Source organism: Clytia hemisphaerica, unplaced genomic scaffold (assembly GCF_902728285.1).
Source record: "Clytia hemisphaerica strain Z4C2 unplaced genomic scaffold, Clytia hemisphaerica genome assembly, whole genome shotgun sequence".
Taxonomy (NCBI): domain Eukaryota; kingdom Metazoa; phylum Cnidaria; class Hydrozoa; order Leptothecata; family Clytiidae; genus Clytia; species Clytia hemisphaerica.
Window position 1 is genome coordinate 4,418 of NW_027104451.1, and position 6,181 is coordinate 10,598.

General features: G+C 34.8%; 1 long non-coding RNA gene across 1 annotated transcript; it reads right to left on the minus strand.

The window, feature by feature from the left end:
* Nucleotides 1-1,109: 1,109 nt before the first annotated feature.
* LOC136821086 (uncharacterized) lies at nucleotides 1,110-2,819 on the minus strand. Its single transcript, XR_010848682.1, has 3 exons — nucleotides 2,630-2,819; nucleotides 2,235-2,293; nucleotides 1,110-1,896 (listed from the first exon to the last, which is right to left on the minus strand). It is a non-coding gene; the product is annotated as an uncharacterized lncRNA (long non-coding RNA).
* Nucleotides 2,820-6,181: the final 3,362 nt, after the last annotated feature.

Here is a 6,181-nt window from a genome sequence, read left to right on the forward strand (position 1 = left end):
TGCTTTCATTTTCTTTATTTTTTTGTATTTTGACCAGTTTATGTCTTATGTGTTTCATTGTTTCAATGTTCACTGATTAGTTTGATAACCAGGTAGGTCCATAAAAGTATCGCTTGTTTCTATTGAAATGTCTGCGGCCGATCGATTGTTTTTATTCTGGACCAATCAGAGCGCTTGATTCGTTATGCGCACAAGACTAGAAGTACAAACAAAGAATGGCAGCCGTGATTGATATCGAAAGTGAAATAATTTTTTTTTTTAAATCGCGGATTTTAATATTTTTTTATAAGCACTTTTCACTTTGAACGCAGTGTTTCTCAAGCCTTCGTCGTTGTGCTTGAAGGGGAGAATTTCCCAGCTTTGACCAAAATATTTTCCTTATAGAATGATCGAATCAATTTATACATACTGTAGCTAAAAGAATTGAAATTCACATTATAAAACCAAAAATGATAAGCTTGTAAAACTAGGATAATTTTTAGTTATTTCTTGGACTAGAGTTTCTAAGAAACAATATCATGGAGGCCTCTTCAGCCGGGTAGTGATGTTGGGTATTAGAACAAATTGGAAACAGGACAAAAATAGAGCTCAAAAGAAAGAAAGAAAAAAGAAGCGATGATAATTCATGATATCAATGCTAGAAGATCACAAATATCATGAAATCTTTCTTTTAAGAGCTTTATATGAACTCGAAACAATAAAGCATAAAATAATCCAAAAACATTATTGAAAAAAATACAATAGTTATACAAAACAGCTCCATCTAGGGATTTCCCTTGATATAATGAAATATCTATCTAGCAAATAAAACAGTATAATAAAAGTGCATAAGAATTAAAAATATCCTTCTCTTAGTAGAAAACATTTATGCAACTCTTTTAATTTGTAAATGCTGCTAAAAATGGTTTGAAATTTTTCTAAAAAAGATTAAACCCAAAAGGGTTTTTTTATGATTCACCTTCATTTATAACACCTGGGAAAATAAAGATGTATTGCATGAAAAAAATCAATATCACTCATGACTTTCCATTGAAATAAAATTGAGAAGACTATAAAAAAAGACCAAAACCTTCCAATTGATTTTTAATTAGTACATTGACTCAGATTGTATAACTTGAAAGCTGGACTAGAAAATTATATCATTGCTCCATAGAGGACTAAATTCAACAGATGTGTAAACTCATTGCTAAAAAATTAAATACATTTACATTTGGAAAAAATATTGGAAAAATAATATCAGCCTGTGCTCAGAAAAACTTGTTACATAACAACAAGTGAAAATATGTGTTCAAGTAGAATTGTAGAATTTAAATAGAAGCACTTTTGGGGTCTCCTAGTTTGTTTACATTTGGTAATTTTGGCCCACATGTTTCCTGGCTCTGATGACTTGTTTGGACCATCTTTCCAGGGACAACCTGGATACAAAACAAACATCCAAATAAATACAGATTTGATAAAAATTCTCCAGACTGATCAAATTTACATAATACGTATATGGAAATCCACTTTTTCCAGAGAACATTTTCCAAGTATATGTCCAATTTCAAAGGATATGTAGGCGGTGCTCAACCAGGTTCAACTGTTCATATCCACGGTTGTCCAGAAAACATTTACAAAATATTAACATCCTCTGCATATATTTATTATTCCATTCTGTTTTGGTCAAGCTAAATAATGCACGTAATATAGTTTCTGCAGGTTTAATTTCATTTTTTAGCAGACTTTTCCATGCCTTAACGTGACGGTCGAAATGCAAAAATGTTGAGTCATCCTGAGTCAATCTTTGCTTCATTGCACCAGTGCTTGGATGGCCCATACTTAACTTTCTGTGGAATGGTTTTTCTGGGTAGTGTTGTTATAAACAGTATTTCATAGAGAAAATGACGATAACTAGCCCTGAAAATATATAAAATGAAAATCTACTGTAAAACTAGGGCTTTTTTGTTTTTGTATAAGCAATAATCTGCATGAATACCCTAACACAGACTGTAAAGTTCACCGATGAAATTATGTTTTGGCTGCAAAATTGTCCAAGCCTTGTGAGTCAATCAACTGACCGGTCAAAATCATGGCCCATCAATAGTCAGACTTTATAAATATCATATGTCGAAGTTATTTGAACTTTACAATCTGACAATGTTTTTGTTAGCCGAAACTAGAAATTCCCAACCCAAAAGTCAATGGTTTCCCTAGATAAAGCTAAAAGTACCACAAAGGAAATCAAGTATACTTACTGAATCTCAAGTCCATTACCATGGAGGAAGTTTTTCTAAGATTACACTATTTTTTTCATCTAAAAGTTGAAAAAAAAAACAAAATTATTAATCGATTTTGCCCATCTTAAATCAAAATGCCGAGAAGTTTTAGAGAGTGCCCAGGAAAACTAAGGCATAGGTGGTCACAATCAACCTTCCTACTACCCATAAAAATTATGTCTGCAGCACAAAAAATTCATTCAGAGCAATACAAGCCAGAAAGAAATTGGTCCCAATTTTTCAAAGTTTCAAGCATGCCTCATGTCCACCATCTTTACTCCCAGAATATAGAATGATTTTCCTCGATTTTCTCAGGGGAAACCCCCAGAAGATCAAAGATTCATTCCCCAGTCTCTTTTTCACAAAGAACTCACTGGAAAGCTTTATTCAAGGACTTTTTTCTTGAACATTGGTTAACCTGTACGTAACGCCATTTTGTTTCGGCCTTCCTTCTTGCTCAACTATTCTACAGCCTTGCTTTTTCAAAGGGTGCCGAATTCAAAGGGAAAGAATAGGAAAACAGCGAGCGGCAGCGGCGTTTCTTATCCTCTTTTCCCAAATCTCTGGTGATAGCGCAATTTTATGTTGCTTTTTATAAAATAACTTCGTCATAACTTCAATAATTTTTCAAATTCAACAATGACAATGACAAAATAATTATGGACATACATGTTTAAAGGTCCCTTTTTACGAAGAAAGAATTCTAGTTTTTACCGCCTTTTGAATGTATTTTTAATGTTGCTGTTGTTCTAACAAACTTGTTATGTGATTCTTGTGTTTTATTTTATATTTGTTCTTTTCTTTAATAGATTTCTTTTGTTTTGAAAAGAATTCGAATGTCTCAAATCAAATAAGGTCGTTAATTACTTTACATTCGAAAACATAAAACAAAAGAAAAGAAAGAAAAAAAAAGAAAAAGTCTAATCTATCAATCAAAACAAAGTCTTTATAAAACGGCGCGAATCTGATTTAACACGTTTGTGGAGCAAGAAGCAAAAGTCATCTTTTAAAAGAACAAAAACATTGCGTACGAAAACGAAAGTAGCACAGACAGAAATAAAGAAAGACGACAAAACGACATACAGACTACCGCTATTAATATATAGATTAAATATCTTTTGGAAATCTATTGCAGATAGTTAAAGAATTTCAATGAAAGAGTTGTTTCTTTGATTTGGAGTATTTGGACTTCTGTATTAATCTTTTCTTATTTTTTCCGGGGGTCCTTGCTTGGAAAACATTGGGGAACGCATTTGTTTTGCCACCAATAATGGCGGCCAAATGTTTTGATTCGGAGTGTCAAGGAAAAGATTACATAAGATTACATCATGAATATCATGAATAGGCAACAATTTTGAGAAAAACCCGATTTCCTAATTAGGCAATTATTTCCAAAATAGGAAATTATTTTTGCAGAGTCTATTTGTTTCCAATTTAAGCAATAATTTCCTATTTAGGCAATTTCCGAAACTTTTTGAGTTTTATTGAATTTCCTAAATAGGAAATTTCACACCTAGTTCCCAAGCTCTTTTCTACCATTTTATAGTCTAAAAGCGATAGAATACTGGAAAATCAATGAGATTTGGACTGAGAACGATCTTTTGATAAATCCAAAAAGTACAAATAAGACTCCCGAGGCCGCCTTTTTGCATAATTCAGTTTAGCTCAAGGAAAATGGGAGCTAAAAAAACGAAAGGAGTTAAAAGGCAAAATGCTGAAAACCACCATAAAATGTTGACAAGACATGGTAAAAAGTCTGTCAAGAAGCGCTTTGAACGAAAATGCAAATGTGACTTGCACACACCAAACGATTCACGGGTTATTGATATAGTGACTGAGAGAAGCTCGAAAGTGAAAATCGCAGTCCTTGTCGAAAGAAACGTTTTTACCAAAAGAAGAAAATTCATTTATAAGCAATGTTTGGATCTTGGTGAATATAGTGACACTGTCGCCAAAGATGCGGATAGTTCAAGAGTTGATTTTGAAACGGATTCGTTTAGTACCGTGACCGAAAATGCCGACGCGATAGATATGTCAATCATCGAGCCGGCGGATTCCGTAAGTACCGCGACCGAGAATCTTGTTGAGATGGATTGTTCAGTTGCAGACGAAATGGCCGATTCGTTTAGTACCGTGACTGATAATACCAACGCGATAGATATGTCACTCGTTGAGCCGTTGGATTCCGTAAGTACTGCGACTGAGAATCCCAAATTGATGGATATTTCAATCGTAGACGAAACGTCAGATCCCTTTGGTACCGTGACCGATATGCCTACCGCACCTTCCGTAAACAATTTTCAGACCGAAAGTGAAAATCAAGCTTTAAATGATTAGTTTGCTGAGATCGAAGGATTGATCAATGACGATATAAAAAGTTTATATAAAGAAAAACCTTGTAAGGATCCAGAAACCCTCCTTTTATTTGATATAAAGAAATGGAGCGAAAGTCGCCCTGAAAAATTAGTTGATTTGCTGAAAACTCTTTGTAAACTAGAAGGAAAGACTCACGAGAATTATTTAGTTGCTAAGCTAATCGATCAGATTTACAATTGCAGAAATTCGAAGCTGGTTCTACCATTGTCATTTCAAGAAGCGTTATTAACTTATAAACTCTCGAACAGCTCTCAGTTATCCGCGCTTAATTCGAGGGCAGAACCTTCCGGATCTCACACCTACATCACAACTTGGTTAAATAAAGCGTCTGCTAAAGCAAATGCTTTCCCTTCTGGACTTGTCTGTGTTGTATTCGATAATGAGCAAGTCATTGGGAAACGCTATCGAGTTAAAGCTAATCAATCAAACGTTCCTTCAAGTGTAATATCGAGCAGCGTCTACTTATCCGTTGATGAATTGAACGAAATTCAAAACGATGAAAGTTTTAAGCCTTCGCATTGGATGTTTCAAAGCTTTGATGATGGTAAAATAGATCAGCTTCTGAAATCTTTTGATTACCACAGCGACAAGTTTAGAAAAACTCGCAATGCGTTAGTCCAGGAACGCTTGGATATTGTTATTAAAGAATGGATGAACAACACTGCAAGTTTTGATTACATTGATCAGATCGTAGCGACCAATGAAAAGTCTGAAAATATGAGATACTGTACCCATTGTAGCAAAAGTGAAGCACGCTCAAGCAGGAGATACCAAGCTTGCAAAACTTGCAAGAAACCACTTTCGAACTACAAAAGCGGATTTGACTGTGTCAAAACTCCTATCGCTCCAATCGATCCTTACGCCCATTTTAACGAAGCTCCAAAATCGAATAACACAATTCTCATCGTTGGAGAGCCAGATATGATCAATCCAAACGGTTATGAAAACATTTCAACAATAATGCAAATTCTTGGCGAACGGGCTAAAATTGATCGCTATTCCTCTGAACCGCAAAGAAAATGGTTATTTGTTGAAAATGATGGTGGAATAATGGGACCGATGATTAAGATGATTTTTAACGTGTATAGATGCACAAATTGCAAAGATAAATTTTGCGGAATCGAGAATTTTAAAAGCCATCTCTGCTTTGAAGTAAACGGAGTAGAGCCTGTACATGAGTTAGCCTGGATATCCAGACCGTAAACTTTTTCACCGTCTAGTTTTTTTTTATATTTTTTCTCTGGTTTACGGTCTGGTCAAAGTAACTCGTCTGCAGGGATATCTGTCCCTGCATATGCGAGTGTCTCTAATTGGTCAGTACGCGCCCAGTCACTGATCAGAATTTTCGCGGGCTTTTCGATATTTCTCGATGCGCGCGCATAATTTATGGAGAAAGCTGATGGCAAAAAAACATAAACAAATGAAAATGAAAACACAGGTTCATTTCGAAACAAAATGGCTGATGGAAAGGAGCCTTTATGAATGTGGCTGACGTTTGGATTTGGTTTGAATTAGTTTTGAAAGGCTTTTGAGTTTGTAAAAGAGGTTTT